The sequence below is a fragment of the Ambystoma mexicanum genome, chromosome 11, assembly GCF_040938575.1.
Source record: "Ambystoma mexicanum isolate Mex_15411 chromosome 11, UKY_AmexF1_1, whole genome shotgun sequence".
Lineage (NCBI taxonomy): Eukaryota > Metazoa > Chordata > Amphibia > Caudata > Ambystomatidae > Ambystoma > Ambystoma mexicanum.
This window is the reverse complement of record NC_090934.1, coordinates 825,587,753-825,605,868: the sequence shown is the minus strand read 5'-3', so window position 1 is coordinate 825,605,868 and position 18,116 is coordinate 825,587,753. Positions and strand designations below refer to the sequence as shown.

The 18,116-nt window shown below is 46.4% G+C and overlaps 11 non-coding genes across 11 annotated transcripts; all 11 read left to right on the top strand.

The window, feature by feature from the left end:
* Positions 1-343: 343 nt before the first annotated feature.
* TRNAN-GUU (transfer RNA asparagine (anticodon GUU)) lies at positions 344-417 on the top strand. The gene has a single exon. It is a non-coding gene; the product is annotated as a tRNA-Asn (tRNA).
* A 2,555-nt stretch (positions 418-2,972) lies between these two features.
* On the top strand, positions 2,973-3,044 carry TRNAW-CCA (transfer RNA tryptophan (anticodon CCA)). The gene has a single exon. It is a non-coding gene; the product is annotated as a tRNA-Trp (tRNA).
* A 2,176-nt stretch (positions 3,045-5,220) lies between these two features.
* Positions 5,221-5,292, top strand: TRNAW-CCA (transfer RNA tryptophan (anticodon CCA)). Its single transcript has one exon. It is a non-coding gene; the product is annotated as a tRNA-Trp (tRNA).
* Positions 5,293-7,082: 1,790 nt separating this feature from the next.
* TRNAN-GUU (transfer RNA asparagine (anticodon GUU)) lies at positions 7,083-7,156 on the top strand. The gene has a single exon. It is a non-coding gene; the product is annotated as a tRNA-Asn (tRNA).
* A 2,175-nt stretch (positions 7,157-9,331) lies between these two features.
* TRNAN-GUU (transfer RNA asparagine (anticodon GUU)) lies at positions 9,332-9,405 on the top strand. The gene has a single exon. It is a non-coding gene; the product is annotated as a tRNA-Asn (tRNA).
* A 313-nt stretch (positions 9,406-9,718) lies between these two features.
* TRNAW-CCA (transfer RNA tryptophan (anticodon CCA)) lies at positions 9,719-9,790 on the top strand. Its single transcript has one exon. It is a non-coding gene; the product is annotated as a tRNA-Trp (tRNA).
* Positions 9,791-11,580: 1,790 nt separating this feature from the next.
* On the top strand, positions 11,581-11,654 carry TRNAN-GUU (transfer RNA asparagine (anticodon GUU)). The gene has a single exon. It is a non-coding gene; the product is annotated as a tRNA-Asn (tRNA).
* Positions 11,655-11,967: 313 nt separating this feature from the next.
* Positions 11,968-12,039, top strand: TRNAW-CCA (transfer RNA tryptophan (anticodon CCA)). The gene has a single exon. It is a non-coding gene; the product is annotated as a tRNA-Trp (tRNA).
* Positions 12,040-13,831: 1,792 nt separating this feature from the next.
* Positions 13,832-13,905, top strand: TRNAN-GUU (transfer RNA asparagine (anticodon GUU)). Its single transcript has one exon. It is a non-coding gene; the product is annotated as a tRNA-Asn (tRNA).
* A 313-nt stretch (positions 13,906-14,218) lies between these two features.
* Positions 14,219-14,290, top strand: TRNAW-CCA (transfer RNA tryptophan (anticodon CCA)). Its single transcript has one exon. It is a non-coding gene; the product is annotated as a tRNA-Trp (tRNA).
* A 1,790-nt stretch (positions 14,291-16,080) lies between these two features.
* Positions 16,081-16,154, top strand: TRNAN-GUU (transfer RNA asparagine (anticodon GUU)). Its single transcript has one exon. It is a non-coding gene; the product is annotated as a tRNA-Asn (tRNA).
* The last annotated feature ends 1,962 nt before the right edge of the window (positions 16,155-18,116 follow it).

Genomic DNA, 18,116 nt, shown 5'->3' with positions numbered 1-18,116 from the left:
CGCTGCTGTTTTGGGCACAAAGACACAGAGTGTTCCACTCAGTAAACCTGAGTCATTTCTCCCGTGTTCTCTGGGTTCAGCCTACTGTCCCCTTTTAACACAAGTGCGCAACTGTGGCTTTCTCCTCATAGCAAGTTATGCCTACACAGAGGGCATTTGGTGCACTGTTGATGGGCTCTGTCCTCTACTAAATCCCCTGTGTTTGTGGATTACGGGAGGTAGGGAAGTACTTCATACCCGGATTTGCTGTGGGAAATAGAGCTATTTTAGAAATATTTTCAGGTTGCCTGGGGAGCATAAACAAACAGCACACCAATCAGGCCCCAGTGTAGGCACTGCATGAGTCTCTGTGGCGCAATCGGTTAGCGCGTTCGGCTGTTAACCGAAAGGTTGGTGGTTCAAGCCCACCCAGGCACGATGCATTTTGGCTCAAAAATTCAGCATGACCAACTATGAACTTCTGTTTACCTCTCGCAGGTCTCGTCTGCTGACGTCCAAAAAATCCAATAAACTGCAAGCAATTCTTCTCGCTTGCTTTAGTTTTTCAAAACTTGACATTCAATTCATAAACATCAAGACTTCATGGGAAGGGTTTGGCTGCAGCGTGTACTGATGCACAGAAGGAAGCTATCCTAGCCAGTCTACCTAAAGAAGCAATGAGGCTCTGCAGGTCCATGCACGTCTCCTACCTTTATTCTGTCATCAGACACACCAGGTGGATTGCCACAAGGACCTCGTGGCGCAATGGTAGGCGTCTGACTCCAGATCAGAAGGTTGCGTGTTCAAATCACGTCGGGGTCATATTTGCTTTTCCCACTCTGAAATATAAAATTGCTCTTCAGTATCTCGTTATTTCAACCTGACTGCATCTTTGTGCTCTGGGCCTGGTTGTTCTGGCGTTTCGAATGTAAGCTTTGCAGCAGGGAAGTATCATATTGACAGACACCCATGAAGGACATGGTCAACCTTTAAAGCAGGCCAATCTCTATGTTTTACTGGATGCAGCAGAAGTATTTCCTCTTTACCATCTCTTCAAGTGGGCCTGACTGATGTGCTGTTTTGTGCACGCTACGTGGGCTTTGTAAAGCATACCTCTGCCATTTGCATGGCCTCCTAGCGCTGTCAATATTTTCGTGTAATCGCTGAATGCTGCAGTGTCCTGGGAACTCTAGGTGTGACTAAAGGATATATGCTGGGGCCCCGAAAGGGGGTCGGCAGTCTAGTGGCAATGCCCATCACTTTGCAGTTTGGGTTTGTGAGTTCAGGTACCGGTCTGGTGTCGGAAACCTGTAAGCGCCCTCCCAATCAACTGTCGGTCCTGGATTGTGAGGATTTCCCCTTATACTGGTCTCAGTAGACACATTTCCATTTTACTTTTTCACTCTCGCATTGCCTATTTCTCTCTCTCTCATAGTTACATTATAGACAAGAGAGACTCTGTCAGCGAGAGGGCTTCACAGCACCTTCCCCCCTTTCCCTAAGTGCATTGCAAGGGGCTCTGGGAGGCGTGCACATTTGTCTGAAACACAAAGATCCACTGGCAATAAAAAGCGTAGGTCCCTAGTTTGCATTTCTTAGAATTTGAGGTGACACTCAGAGTTGTCTCGGGCGTGACTGTACCTTTCATAGGAGATGTGCTAATCCCCAAACCCTCTTCCTTTGTCCCAGTAATCTGTCTTAGTGCCTCTAGCAAGTTGTTTTCTGAAACAAAGCTTACCTGAACATCCTGTAAAATTGGTAACTTTTCAGTAGCAGTACAGTGCAGTATATAGCATTCCTGTTGCGCACAGCATCTAGATCCAAAAATTGCTTACTCTACCCCAGAAATTAGAATTCACCCAGTCAAACAGAGGGATCTATAAAGAGCATGGCAAGTAGTTAACATAAGCTACTTCCCCCAAGTTCTCTTGGTGCACTCTGCTGCCCTCTTTTAACAGAAGAATGCAACTGCAGGTCTTGCTTCTCAGCAAGGTACCTACATATAGAAACCTTGGTGCACTCTTGCTAAATCTGCTGGAATGTGTCTTCTATTGTGCCCAAGGTGGTTGTGTATTTGGGGACTCAGGGAAGCAAGGGAGCAGTCTAATGCACTGCAGTGCTAAGAGAGGCATGCCTTTTTCAGAAAAAAAATCAGGTTTTCTGCCAATCAGAAAAAAATAGCAATGCAATCAGGCCAAAGGCAGAACACACATGCCAGTGAGTCTCTGTGGCGCAATTGGTTAGCGCGTTCGGCTGTTAACCGAAAAGATGCTGCTGTTTTTGGCACAATTACACAGAGTGTTCCACTCAGTAAACCTGAGTCATTTCTCCCGTGTTCTCTGGGTTCAGCCTACTGTCCCCTTTTAACACAAGTGCGCAACTGTGGCTTTCTCCTCATAGCAAGTTATGCCTATACAGAGGACATTTGGTGCACTGTTGATGAGCTCTGTCCTCTACTAAATCCCCTGTGTTTGTGGATTAGGGGAGGTAGGGAAGTGCTTGATACCCTGATTTGCTGTGGGAAATAGAGCTATTTTAGAAATATTTTCAGGTTGCCTGGGAAGCATAAGCAAACAGCACACCAATCAGGCCCCTGTGTAAGAACTGCATGAGTCTCTGTGGCGCAATCGGTTAGCGCGTTCGGCTGTAAAGGTTGGTGGTTCAAGCCCACCCAGGGACGATGCATTTTGGCTCAAAAATTCAGCATGACCAACTATGAACTTCTGTTTACCTCTCGCAGGTCTCGTCTGCTGACGTCCAAAAAATCCAATAAACTGCAAGCAATTCTTCTCGCTTGCTTTAGTTTTTCAAAACTTGCCATTCAATTCATAAACATCAAGACTTCATGGGAAGGGTTTGGCTGCAGCGTGTACTGATGCACAGAAGGAAGCTATCCTAGCCAGTCTACTTAAAGAAGCAATGAGGCTCTGCAGGTGCATGTACGTCTCCTACCTTTATTCTGTCATCAGACACACCAGGTGGACTGCCACAAGGACCTCGTGGCGCAATGGTAGCGCGTCTGACTCCAGATCAGAAGGTTGCGTGTTCAAATCACGTCGGGGTCATATTTGCTTTTCCCACTCTGAAATACAAAATTGCTCTTCAGTATCTCGTTATTTCAACCTGACTGCATCTTTGTGCTCTGGGCCTAGTTGTTCTGGCGTTTCGAATGTAAACTTTGCAGCAGGGAAGTATCATATTGACAGACACCCATGAAGTACATGGTCAACCTTTAAAGCAGGCCAATCTCTATGTTTTACTGGATGCAGCAGAAGTATTTCCTCTTTACCATCTCTTCAAGTGGGCCTGACTGATGTGCTGTTTTGTGCACGCTACGTGGGCTTTGTAAAGCATACCTCTGCCATTTGCATGGCCTCCTAGCGCTGTCAATATTTTCGTGTAATCGCTGAATGCTGCACTGTCCTGGGAACTCTAGGTGTGACTAAAGGATATATGCTGAGGCCCGAAAGGCGGTCGGCAGTCTAGTGGCAATGCCCATCACTTTGCAGTTTGGGTTTGTGAGTTCAGGTACCGGTCTGGTGTCGGAAACCTGTAAGCGCCCTCCCAATCAACTGTCGGTCCTGGATTGTGAGGATTTCCCCTTATACTGGTCTCAGTAGACACATTTCCATTTTACTTTTTCACTCTCGCATTGCCTATTTCTCTCTCTCTCATAGATACATTATAGACAAGAGAGACATTGTCAGCGAGAGGGCTTCACAGCACCTTCCCCCCTTTCCCTAAGTGCATTGCAAGGGGCTCTGGGAGGCGTGCACATTTGTCTGAAACACAAAGATCCCCTAGCAATAAAAAGCGTAGGTCCCTAGTTTGCATTTCTTAGAATTTGAGGTGACACTCAGAGTTGTCTCGGGCGTGACTGTACCTTTCATAGGAGATGTGCTAATCCCCAAACACTCTTCCTTTGTCCCAGTAATCTGTCTTAGTGCCTCTAGCAAGTTGTTTTCTGAAACAAAGCTTACCTGAACATCCTGTCAAATTGGTAACTTTTCAGTAGCAGTACAGTGCAGTATATAGCATTCCTGTTGCACACAGCATCTAGATCCAAAAATTGCTTACTCTACCCCAGAAATTAGAATTCACCCAGTCAAACAGAGGGGTTTATAAAGAGCATGGCAAGTAGTTAACATAAGCTACTTCCCCCAAGTTCTCTTGGTGCACTCTGCTGCCCTCTTTTAACAGAAGAATGCAACTGCAGGTCTTGCTTCTCAGCAAGGTACCTACATATAGAATCCTTGGTGCACTCTTGCTAAATCTGCTGGAATGTGTCTTCTATTGTGCCCAAGGTGGTTGTGTATTTGGGGACTCAGGGAAGCAAGGGAGCAGTCTAATGCACTGCAGTGCTAAGAGAGGCATGCCTTTTTCAGAAAAAAGTTCAGGTTTTCTGCCAATCAGAAAAAAATAGCAATGCAATCAGGCCAAAGGCAGAACACACATGCCAGTGAGTCTCTGTGGCGCAATTGGTTAGCGCGTTCGGCTGTTAACCGAAAAGATGCTGCTGTTTTTGGCACAATTACACAGAGTGTTCCACTCAGTAAACCTGAGTCATTTCTCCCGTGTTCTCTGGGTTCAGCCTACTGTCCCCTTTTAACACAAGTGCGCAACTGTGGCTTTCTCCTCATAGCAAGTTATGCCTATACAGAGGACATTTGGTGCACTGTTGATGAGCTCTGTCCTCTACTAAATCCCCTGTGTTTGTGGATTAGGGGAGGTAGGGAAGTGCTTGATACCCTGATTTGCTGTGGGAAATAGAGCTATTTTAGAAACATTTTCAGGTTGCCTGGGAAGCATAAGCAAACAGCACACCAATCAGGCCCCTGTGTAAGAACTGCATGAGTCTCTGTGGCGCAATCGGTTAGCGCGTTCTGCTGTTAACCGAAAGGTTGGTGGTTCAAGCCCACCCAGGGACGGTGCATTTTGGCTCAAAAATTCAGCGTGACCAACTATGGACTTCTGTTTACCTCTCGCAGGTCTCGTCTGCTGACGTCCAAAAAATCCAATAAACTGCAAGCAATTCTTCTCGCTTGCTTTAGTTTTTCAAAACTTGCCATTCAATTGATAAACATCAAGACTTCATGGGAAGGGTTTGGCTGCAGCGTGTGCTGATGCACAGAAGGAAGCTATCCTAGCCAGTCTACTTAAAGAAGCAATGAGGCTCTGCAGGTGCATGTACGTCTCCTACCTTTATTCTGTCATCAGACACACCAGGTGGATTGCCACAAGGACCTCGTGGCGCAATGGTAGCGCGTCTGACTCCAGATCAGAAGGTTGCGTGTTCAAATCACGTCGGGGTCATATTTGCTTTTCCCACTCTGAAATACAAAATTGCTCTTCAGTATCTCGTTATTTCAACCTGACTGCATCTTTGTGCTCTGGGCCTAGTTGTTCTGGCGTTTCGAATGTAAGCTTTGCAGCAGGGAAGTATCATATTGACAGACACCCATGAAGGACATGGTCAACCTTTAAAGCAGGCCAATCTCTATGTTTTACTGGATGCAGCAGAAGTATTTCCTCTTTACCATCTCTTCAAGTGGGCCTGACTGATGTGCTGTTTTGTGCACGCTACGTGGGCTTTGTAAAGCATACCTCTGCCATTTGCATGGCCTCCTAGCGCTTTCAATATTTTCGTGTAATCGCTGAATGCTGCACTGTCCTGGGAACTCTAGGTGTGACTAAAGGATATATGCTGGGGCCCCGAAAGGGGGTCGGCAGTCTAGTGGCAATGGGCATCACTTTGCAGTTTGGGTTTGTGAGTTCAGGTACCTGTCTGGTGTCAGAAAACTGTAAGCGCCCTCCCAATCAACTGTCGGTCCTGGATTGTGAGGATTTCCCCTTATACTGGTCTCAGTAGACACATTTCCATTTTACTTTTTCACTCTCGCATTGCCTATTTCTCTCTCTCTCATAGTTACATTATAGACAAGAGAGACATTGTCAGCGAGAGGGCTTCACAGCACCTTCCCCCATTTCCCTAAGTGCATTGCAAGGGGCTCTGGGAGGCGTGCACGTTTGTCTGAAACACAAAGATCCACTGGCAATAAAAAGCGTAGGTCCCTAGTTTGCATTTCTTAGAATTTGAGGTGACACTCAGAGTTGTCTCGGGCTTGACTGTACCTTTCATAGGAGATGTGCTAATCCCCAAACCCTCTTCCTTTGTCCCAGTAATCTGTCTTAGTGCCTCTAGCAAGTTGTTTTCTGAAACAAAACTTACCTGAACATCCTGTAAAATTGGTAACTTTTCAGGAGCAGTACAGTGCAGTATATAGCATTCCTGTTGCGCACAGCATCTAGATCCAAAAATTGCTTACTCTACCCCAGAAATTAGAATTCACCCAGTCAAACAGAGGGATCTATAAAGAGCATGGCAAGTAGTTAACATAAGCTACTTCCCCCAAGTTCTCTTGGTGCACTCTGCTGCCCTCTTTTAACAGAAGAATGCAACTGCAGGTCTTGCTTCTCAGCAAGGTACCTAAATATAGAATCCTTGGTGCACTCTTGCTAAATCTGCTGGAATGTGTCTTCTATTGTGCCCAAGGTGGTTGTGTATTTGGGGACTCAGGGAAGCAAGGGAGCAGTCTAATGCACTGCAGTGCTAAGAGAGGCATGCCTTTTTCAGAAAAAAGTTCAGGTTTTCTGCCAATCAGAAAAAAATAGCAATGCAATCAGGCCAAAGGCAGAACACACATGCCAGTGAGTCTCTGTGGCGCAATTGGTTAGCGCGTTCGGCTGTTAACCGAAAAGACGCAGCTGTTTTGGGCACAAAGACACAGAGTGTTCCACTCAGTAAACCTGAGTCATTTCTCCCGTGTTCTCTGGGTTCAGCCTACTGTCCCCTTTTAACACAAGTGCGCAACTGTGGCTTTCTCCTCATAGCAAGTTATGCCTACACAGAGGGCATTTGGTGCACTGTTGATGGGCTCTGTCCTCTACTAAATCCCCTGTGTTTGTGGATTACGGGAGGTAGGGAAGTGCTTGATACCCTGATTTGCTGTGGGAAATAGAGCTATTTTAGAAATATTTTCAGGTTGCCTGGGGAGCATAAGCAAACAGCACACCAATCAGGCCCCAGTGTAAGCACTGCATGAGTCTCTGTGGCGCAATCGGTTAGCGCGTTCGGCTGTTAACCGAAAGGTTGGTGGTTCAAGCCCACCCAGGGACGATGCATTTTGGCTCAAAAATTCAGCGTGACCAACTATGGACTTCTGTTTACCTCTCGCAGGTCTCGTCTGCTGACGTCCAAAAAATCCAATAAACTGCAAGCAATTCTTCTCGCTTGCTTTAGTTTTTCAAAACTTGCCATTCAATTCATAAACATCAAGACTTCATGGGAAGGGTTTGGCTGCAGCGTGTACTGATGCACAGAAGGAAGCTATCCTAGCCAGTCTACTTAAAGAAGCAATGAGGCTCTGCAGGTGCATGTACGTCTCCTACCTTTATTCTGTCATCAGACACACCAGGTGGAGTGCCGCATGGACCTCGTGGCGCAATGGTAGCGCGTCTGACTCCAGATCCGAAGGTTTCGTGTTCAAATCACGTCGGGTCATATTTGCTTTTCCCACTCTGAAATATAAAATTGCTCTTCAGTATCTCGTTATTTCAACCTGACTGCATCTTTGTGCTCTGGGCCTAGTTGTTCTGGCGTTTCGAATGTAAACTTTGCAGCAGGGAAGTATCATATTGACAGACACCCATGAAGGACATGGTCAACCTTTAAAGCAGGCCAATCTCTATGTTTTACTGGATGCAGCAGAAGTATTTCCTCTTTACCATCTCTTCAAGTGGGCCTGACTGATGTGCTGTTTTGTGCACGCTACGTGGGCTTTGTAAAGCATACCTCTGCCATTTGCATGGCCTCCTAGTGCTGTCAATATTTTCGTGTAATCGCTGAATGCTGCACTGTCCTGGGAACTCTAGGTGTGACTAAAGGATATATGCTGGGGCCCCGAAAGGGGGTCGGCAGTCTAGTGGCAATGCCCATCACTTTGCAGTTTGGGTTTGTGAGTTCAGGTACCGGTCTGGTGTCGGAAACCTGTAAGCGCCCTCCCAATCAACTGTCGGTCCTGGATTGTGAGGATTTCCCCTTATACTGGTCTCAGTAGACACATTTCCATTTTACTTTTTCACTCTCGCATTGCCTATTTCTCTCTCTCTCATAGATACATTATAGACAAGAGAGACATTGTCAGCGAGAGGGTTGCACAGCACCTTCCCCCATTTCCCTAAGTGCATTGCATGGGGCTCTGGGAGGCGTGCACATTTGTCTGAAACACAAAGATCCCCTAGCAATAAAAGGCGTAGGACCCCAGTTCGCATTTCTTAGAATTTGAGGAGGCACTCAGAGTTGTCTCGGGCGTGACTGTACCTTTCATAGGAGATGTGCTAATCCCCAAACCCTCTTCCTTTGTCCCAGTAATCTGTCCTAGGGCCTCTAGCAAGTTGTTTTCTGAAACAAAGCTTACCTGAACATCCTGTAAAATTGGTAACTTTTCAGTAGCAGTACAGTGCAGTATATAGCATTCCTGTTGCGCACAGCATCTAGATCCAAAAATTGCTTACTCTACCCCAGAAATTAGAATTCACCCAGTCAAACAGAGGGATCTATAAAGATCATGGCAAGTAGTTAACATAAGCTACTTCCCCCAAGTTCTCTTGGTGCACTCTGCTGCCCTCTTTTAACAGAAGAATGCAACTGCAGGTCCTGCTTCTCAGCAAGGTACCTACATATAGAATCCTTGGTGCACTCTTGCTAAATCTGCTGGAATGTGTCTTCTATTGTGCCCAAGGTGGTTGTGTATTTGGGGACTCAGGGAAGCAAGGGAGCAGTCTAATGCACTGCAGTGCTAAGAGAGGCATGCCTTTTTCAGAAAAAAGTTCAGGTTTTCTGCCAATCATAAAAAAAATAGCAATGCAATCAGGCCAAAGGCAGAACACACATGCCAGTGAGTCTCTGTGGCGCAATTGGTTAGCGCGTTCTGCTGTTAACCAAAAAGACGCTGCTGTTTTTGGCACAAAGACACAGAGTGTTCCACTCAGTAAACCTGAGTCATTTCTCCCGTGTTCTCTGGGTTCAGCCTACTGTCCCCTTTTAACACAAGTGCGCAACTGTGGCTTTCTCCTCATAGCAAGTTATGCCTACACAGAGGGCATTTGGTGCACTGTTGATGGGCTCTGTCCTCTACTAAATCCCCTGTGTTTGTGGATTACGGGAGGTAGGGAAGTACTTGATACCCTGATTTGCTGTGGGAAATAGAGCTATTTTAGAAATATTTTCAGGTTGCCTGGGGAGCATAAGCAAACAGCACACCAATCAGGCCCCAGTGTAAGCACTGCATGAGTCTCTGTGGCGCAATCGGTTAGCGCGTTCGGCTGTTAACCGAAAGGTTGGTGGTTCAAGCACACCCAGGGACGATGCATTTTGGCTCAAAAATTCAGCATGACCAACTATGAACTTCTGTTTACCTCTCGCAGGTCTCGTCTGCTGACGTCCAAAAAATCCAATAAACTGCAAGCAATTCTTCTCGCTTGCTTTAGTTTTTCAAAACTTGCCATTCAATTCATAAACATCAAGACTTCATGGGAAGGGTTTGGCTGCAGCGTGTACTGATGCACAGAAGGAAGCTATCCTAGCCAGTCTACTTAAAGAAGCAATGAGGCTCTGCAGGTGCATGTACGTCTCCTACCTTTATTCTGTCATCAGACACACCAGGTGGACTGCCACTAGGACCTCGTGGCGCAATGGTAGGGCGTCTGACTCCAGATCAGAAGGTTGCGTGTTCAAATCACGTCGGGGGCATATTTGCTTTTCCCACTCTGAAATACAAAATTGCTCTTCAGTATCTCGTTATTTCAACCTGACTTCATCTTTGTGCTCTGGGACTAGTTGTTCTGGCGTTTCGAATGTAAGCTTTGCAGCAGGGAAGTATCATATTGACAGACACCCATGAAGGACATGGTCAACCTTTAAAGCAGGCCAATCTCTATGTTTCACTGGATGCAGCAGAAGTATTTCCTCTTTACCATCTCTTCAAGTGGGCCTGACTGATGTGCTGTTTTGTGCACGCTACGTGGGCTTTGTAAAGCATACCTCTGCCATTTGCATGGCCTCCTAGCGCTGTCAATATTTTCGTGTAATCGCTGAATGCTGCAGTGTCCTGGGAACTCTAGGTGTGACTAAAGGATATATGTTGGGGCCCCGAAAGGGGGTCGGCAGTCTAGTGGCAATGCCCATCACTTCGCAGTTTGGGTTTGTGAGTTCAGGTACCGGTCTGGTGTCGGAAACCTGTAAGCGCCCTCCCAATCAACTGTCGGTCCTGGATTGTGAGGATTTCCCCTTATACTGGTCTCAGTAGACACATTTCCATTTTACTTTTTCACTCTCGCATTGCCTATTTCTCTCTCTCTCATAGATACATTATAGACAAGAGAGACATTGTCAGCGAGAGGGCTTCACAGCACCTTCCCCCATTTCCCTAAGTGCATTGCATGGGGCTCTGGGAGGCGTGCACATTTGTCTGAAACACAAAGATCCCCTAGCAATAAAAGGCGTAGGACCCCAGTTCGCATTTCTTAGAATTTGAGGAGGCACTCAGAGTTGTCTCGGGCGTGACTGTACCTTTCATAGGAGATGTGCTAATCCCCAAACCCTCTTCCTTTGTCCCAGTAATCTGTCCTAGGGCCTCTAGCAAGTTGTTTTCTGAAACAAAGCTTACCTGAACATCCTGTAAAATTGGTAACTTTTCAGTAGCAGTACAGTGCAGTATATAGCATTCCTGTTGCGCACAGCATCTAGATCCAAAAATTGCTTACTCTACCCCAGAAATTAGAATTCACCCAGTCAAACAGAGGGATCTATAAAGAGCATGGCAAGTAGTTAACATAAGCTACTTCCCCCAAGTTCTCTTGGTGCACTCTGCTGCCCTCTTTTAACAGAAGAATGCAACTGCAGGTCTTGCTTCTCAGCAAGGTACCTACATATAGAAACCTTGGTGCACTCTTGCTAAATCTGCTGGAATGTGTCTTCTATTGTGCCCAAGGTGGTTTTGTATTTGGGGACTCAGGGAAGCAAGGGAGCAGTCTAATGCACTGCAGTGCTACGAGAGGCATGCCTTTTTCAGAAAAAAGTTCAGGTTTTCTGCCAATCAGAAAAAAATAGCAATGCAATCAGGCCAAAGGCAGAACACACATGCCAGTGAGTCTCTGTGGCACAATTGGTTAGCGCGTTCGGCTGTTAACCGAAAAGACGCTGCTGTTTTTGGCACAAAGACACAGAGTGTTCCACTCAGTAAACCTGAGTCATTTCTCCCGTGTTCTCTGGGTTCAGCCTACTGTCCCCTTTTAACACAAGGGCGCAACTGTGGCTTTCTCCTCATAGCAAGTTATGCCTACACAGAGGACATTTGGTGCACTGTTGATGGGCTCTGTCCTCTACTAAATCCCCTGTGTTTGTGGATTAGGGGAGGTAGGGAAGTGCTTGATACCCTGATTTGCTGTGGGAAATAGAGCTATTTTAGAAATATTTTCAGGTTGCCTGGGAAGCATAAGCAAACAGCACACCAATCAGGCCCCAGTGTAAGCACTGCATGAGTCTCTGTGGCGCAATCGGTTAGCGCGTTCGGCTGTTAACCGAAAGGTTGGTGGTTCAAGCCCACCCAGGGACGATGCATTTTGGCTCAAAAATTCAGCATGACCAACTATGAACTTCTGTTTACCTCTCGCAGGTCTCGTCTGCTGACTTCCAAAAAATCCAATAAACTGCAAGCAATTCTTCTCGCTTGCTTTAGTTTTTCAAAACTTGCCATTCAATTCATAAACATCAAGACTTCATGGGAAGGGTTTGGCTGCAGCGTGTACTGATGCACAGAAGGAAGCTATCCTAGCCAGTCTACTTAAAGAAGCAATGAGGCTCTGCAGGTGCATGTACGTCTCCTACCTTTATTCTGTCATCAGACACACCAGGTGGACTGCCACAAGGACCTCGTGGCGCAATGGTAGCGCGTCTGACTCCAGATCAGAAGGTTGCGTGTTCAAATCACGTCGGGGTCATATTTGCTTTTCCCACTCTGAAATATAAAATTGCTCTTCAGTATCTCGTTATTTCAACCTGACTGCATCTTTGTGCTCTGGGCCTAGTTGTTCTGGCGTTTCGAATGTAAACTTTGCAGCAGGGAAGTATCATATTGACAGACACCCATGAAGGACATGGTCAACCTTTAAAGCAGGCCAATCTCTATGTTTTACTGGATGCAGCAGAAGTATTTCCTCTTTACCATCTCTTCAAGTGGGCCTGACTGATGTGCTGTTTTGTGCACGCTACGTGGGCTTTGTAAAGCATACCTCTGCCATTTGCATGGTCTCCTAGCGCTGTCAATATTTTCGTGTAATCGCTGAATGCTGCACTGTCCCGGGAACTCTAGGTGTGACTAAAGGATATATGCTGGGGCCCCGAAAGGGGGTCGGCAGTCTAGTGGCAATGCCCATCACTTTGTAGTTTGGGTTTGTGAGTTCAGGTACCGGTCTGGTGTCAGAAAACTGTAAGCGCCCTCCCAATCAACTGTCGGTCCTGGATTGTGAGGATTTCCCCTTATACTGGTCTCAGTAGACACATTTCCATTTTACTTTTTCACTCTCACATTGCCTATTTCTCTCTCTCTCATAGATACATTATAGACAAGAGAGACATTGTCAGCGAGTGGGCTTTACAGCACCTTCCCCCCTTTCCCTAAGTGCATTGCATGGGGCTCTGGGAGGCGTGCACATTTGTCTGAAACACAAAGATCCACTGGCAATAAAAGGCGTAAGACCCCAGTTCGCATTTCTTAGAATTTGAGGAGGCACTCAGAGTTGTCTCGGGCGTGACTGTACCTTTCATAGGAGATGTGCTAATCCCCAAACCCTCTTCCTTTGTCCCAGTAATCTGTCCTAGGGCCTCTAGCAAGTTGTTTTCTGAAACAAAGCTTACCTGAACATCCTGTAAAATTGGTAACTTTTCAGTAGCAGTACAGTGCAGTATATAGCATTCCTGTTGCGCACAGCATCTAGATCCAAAAATTGCTTACTCTACCCCAGAAATTAGAATTCACCCAGTCAAACAGAGGGATCTATAAAGATCATGGCAAGTAGTTAACATAAGCTACTTCCCCCAAGTTCTCTTGGTGCACTCTGCTGCCCTCTTTTAACAGAAGAATGCAACTGCAGGTCCTGCTTCTCAGCAAGGTACCTACATATAGAATCCTTGGTGCACTCTTGCTAAATCTGCTGGAATGTGTCTTCTATTGTGCCCAAGGTGGTTGTGTATTTGGGGACTCAGGGAAGCAAGGGAGCAGTCTAATGCACTGCAGTGCTAAGAGAGGCATGCCTTTTTCAGAAAAAAGTTCAGGTTTTCTGCCAATCAGAAAAAAATAGCAATGCAATCAGGCCAAAGGCAGAACACACATGCCAGTGAGTCTCTGTGGCGCAATTGGTTAGCGTGTTCGGCTGTTAACCGAAAAGACGCTGCTGTTTTGGGAAAACAAAGACACAGAGTGTTCCACTCAGTAAACCTGAGTCATTTCTCCCGTGTTCTCTGGGTTCAGCCTACTGTCCCCTTTTAACACAAGTGCGCAACTGTGGCTTTCTCCTCATAGCAAGTTATGCCTACACAGAGGACATTTGGTGCACTGTTGATAGGCTCTGTCTTCTACTAAATCCCCTGTGTTTGTGGATTACGGGAGGTAGGGAAGTGCTTGATACCCTGATTTGCTGTGGGAAATAGAGCTATTTTAGAAATATTTTCAGGTTGCCTGGGGAGCATAAGCAAACAGCACACCAATCAGGCCCCAGTGTAAGCACTGCATGAGTCTCTGTGGCGCAATCGGTTAGCGCGTTCGGCTGTTAACCGAAAGGTTGGTGGTTCAAGCCCACCCAGGGACGATGCATTTTGGCTCAAAAATTCAGCATGACCAACTATGAACTTCTGTTTACCTCTCGCAGGTCTCGTCTGCTGACGTCCAAAAAATCCAATAAACTGCAAGCAATTCTTCTCGCTTGCTTTAGTTTTTCAAAACTTGCCATTCAATTCATAAACATCAAGACTTCATGGGAAGGGTTTGGCTGCAGCGTGTACTGATGCACAGAAGGAAGCTATCCTAGCCAGTCTACTTAAAGAAGCAATGAGGCTCTGCAGGTGCATGTACGTCTCCTACCTTTATTCTGTCATCAGACACACCAGGTGGACTGCCACTAGGACCTCGTGGCGCAATGGTAGGGCGTCTGACTCCAGATCAGAAGGTTGCGTGTTCAAATCACGTCGGGGGCATATTTGCTTTTCCCACTCTGAAATACAAAATTGCTCTTCAGTATCTCGTTATTTCAACCTGACTGCATCTTTGTGCTCTGGGCCTAGTTGTTCTGGCGTTTCGAATGTAAGCTTTGCAGCAGGGAAGTATCATATTGACAGACACCCATGAAGGACATGGTCAACCTTTAAAGCAGGCCAATCTCTATGTTTTACTGGATGCAGCAGAAGTATTTCCTCTTTACCATCTCTTCAAGTGGGCCTGACTGATGTGCTGTTTTGTGCACGCTACGTGGGCTTTGTAAAGCATACCTCTGCCATTTGCATGGCCTCCTAGCGCTGTCAATATTTTTGTGTAATCGCTGAATGCTGCACTGTCCTGGGAACTCTAGGTGTGACTAAAGGATATATGCTGGGTCCCCGAAAGGGGGTCGGCAGTCTAGTGGCAATGCCCATCACTTTGTAGTTTGGGTTTGTGAGTTCAGGTACCGGTCTGGTGTCAGAAAACTGTAAGCGCCCTCCCAATCAACTGTCGGTCCTGGATTGTGAGGATTTCCCCTTATACTGGTCTCAGTAGACACATTTCCATTTTACTTTTTCACTCTCGCATTGCCTATTTCTCTCTCTCTCATAGATACATTATAGACAAGAGAGACATTGTCAGCGAGAGGGTTGCACAGCACCTTCCCCCATTTCCCTAAGTGCATTGCATGGGGCTCTGGGAGGCGTGCGCATTTGTCTGAAACACAAAGATCCACTGGCAATAAAAGGCGTAGGACCCCAGTTCGCATTTCTTAGAATTTGAGGAGGCACTCAGAGTTGTCTCGGGCGTGACTGTACCTTTCATAGGAGATGTGCTAATCCCCAAACCCTCTTCCTTTGTCCCAGTAATCTGTCCTAGGGTCTCTAGCAAGTTGTTTTCTGAAACAAAGCTTACCTGAACATCCTGTAAAATTGGTAACTTTTCAGTAGCAGTACAGTGCAGTATATAGCATTCCTGTTGCGCACAGCATCTAGATCCAAAAATTGCTTACTCTACCCCAGAAATTAGAATTCACCCAGTCAAACAGAGGGATCTATAAAGATCATGGCAAGTAGTTAACATAAGCTACTTCCCCCAAGTTCTCTTGGTGCACTCTGCTGCCCTCTTTTAACAGAAGAATGCAACTGCAGGTCTTGCTTCTCAGCAAGGTACCTACATATAGAAACCTTGGTGCACTCTTGCTAAATCTGCTGGAATGTGTCTTCTATTGTGCCCAAGGTGGTTGTGTATTTGGGGACTCAGGGAAGCAAGGGAGCAGTCTAATGCACTGCAGTGCTAAGAGAGGCATGCCTTTTTCAGAAAAAAGTTCAGGTTTTCTGCCAATCAGAAAAAAATAGCAATGCAATCAGGCCAAAGGCAGAGCACACATGCCAGTGAGTCTCTGTGGCACAATTGGTTAGCGTGTTCGGCTGTTAACCGAAAAGACGCTGCTGTTTTTGGCACAAAGACACAGAGTGTTCCACTCAGTAAACCTGAGTCATTTCTCCCGTGTTCTCTGGGTTCAGCCTACTGTCCCCTTTTAACACAAGTGCGCAACTGTGGCTTTCTCCTCATAGCAAGTTATGCCTACACAGAGGACATTTGGTGCACTGTTGATGGGCTCTGTCCTCTACTAAATCCCCTGTGTTTGTGGATTAGGGGAGGTAGGGAAGTGCTTGATACCCTGATTTGCTGTGGGAAATAGAGCTATTTTAGAAATATTTTCAGGTTGCCTGGGAAGCATAAGCAAACAGCACACCAATCAGGCCCCAGTGTAAGCACTGCATGAGTCTCTGTGGCGCAATCGGTTAGCGCGTTCGGCTGTTAACCGAACGGTTGGTGGTTCAAGCCCACCCAGGGACGATGCATTTTGGCTCAAAAATTCAGCATGACCAACTACGAACTTCTGTTTACCTCTCGCAGGTCTCGTCTGCTGACGTCCAAAAAATCCAATAAACTGTAAGCAATTCTTCTCGCTTGCTTTAGTTTTTCAAAACTTGCCATTCAATTCATAAACATCAAGACTTCATGGGAAGGGTTTGGCTGCAGCGTGCACTGATGCACAGAAGGAAGCTATCCTAGCCAGTCTACTTAAAGAAGCAATGAGGCTCTGCAGGTGCATGTACGTCTCCTACCTTTATTCTGTCATCAGACACACCAGGTGGAATGCCACTAGGACCTCGTGGCGCAATGGTAGGGCGTCTGACTCCAGATCAGAAGGTTGCGTGTTCAAATCACGTGGGGGGCATATTTGCTTTTCCCACTCTGAAATACAAAATTGCTCTTCAGTATCTCGTTATTTCAACCTGACTGCATCTTTGTGCTCTGGGACTAGTTGTTCTGGCGTTTCGAATGTAAGCTTTGCAGCAGGGAAGTATCATATTGACAGACACCCATGAAGGACATGGTCAACCTTTAAAGCAGGCCAATCTCTATGTTTTACTGGATGCAGCAGAAGTATTTCCTCTTTACCATCTCTTCAAATGGGCCTGACTGATGTGCTGTTTTGTGCACGCTACGTGGGCTTTGTAAAGCATACCTCTGCCATTTGCATGGCCTCCTAGCGCTGTCAATATTTTCGTGTAATCGCTGAATGCTGCAGTGTCCTGGGAACTCTAGGTGTGACTAAAGGATATATGCTGGGGCCCCGAAAGGGGGTCGGCAGTCTAGTGGCAATGCCCATCACTTTGCAGTTTGGGTTTGTGAGTTCAGGTACCGGTCTGGTGTCGGAAACCTGTAAGCGCCCTCCCAATCAACTGTCGGTCCTGGATTGTGAGGATTTCCCCTTATACTGGTCTCAGTAGACACATTTCCATTTTACTTTTTCACTCTCGCATTGCCTATTTCTCTCTCTCTCATAGATACATTATAGACAAGAGAGACATTGTCAGCGAGAGGGCTTCACAGCACCTTCCCCCATTTCCCTAAGTGCATTGCAAGGGGCTCTGGGAGGCGTGCACATTTGTCTGAAACACAAAGATCCCCTAGCAATAAAAGGCGTAGGACCCCAGTTCGCATTTCTTAGAATTTGAGGAGGCACTCAGAGTTGTCTCGGGCGTGACTGTACCTTTCATAGGAGATGTGCTAATCCCCAAACCCTCTTCCTTTGTCCCAGTAATCTGTCCTAGGGCCTCTAGCAAGTTGTTTTCTGAAACAAAGCTTACCTGAACATCCTGTAAAATTGGTAACTTTTCAGTAGCAGTACAGTGCAGTATATAGCATTCCTGTTGCGCACAGCATCTAGATCCAAAAATTGCTTACTCTACCCCAGAAATTAGAATTCACCCAGTCAAACAGAGGGATCTATAAAGATCATGGCAAGTAGTTAACATAAGCTACTTCCCCCAAGTTCTCTTGGTGCACTCTGCTGCCCTCTTTTAACAGAAGAATGCAACTGCAGGTCCTGCTTCTCAGCAAGGTACCTACATATAGAATCCTTGGTGCACTCTTGCTAAATCTGCTGGAATGTGTCTTCTATTGTGCCCAAGGTGGTTGTGTATTTGGGGACTCAGGGAAGCAAGGGAGCAGTCTAATGCACTGCAGTGCTAAGAGAGGCATGCCTTTTTCAGAAAAAAGTTCAGGTTTTCTGCCAATCATAAAAAAATAGCAATGCAATCAGGCCAAAGGCAGAACACACATGCCAGTGAGTCTCTGTGGCGCAATTGGTTAGCGCGTTCTGCTGTTAACCGAAAAGACGCTGCTGTTTTTGGCACAAAGACACAGAGTGTTCCACTCAGTAAACCTGAGTCATTTCTCCCGTGTTCTCTGGGTTCAGCCTACTGTCCCCTTTTAACACAAGTGCGCAACTGTGGCTTTCTCCTCATA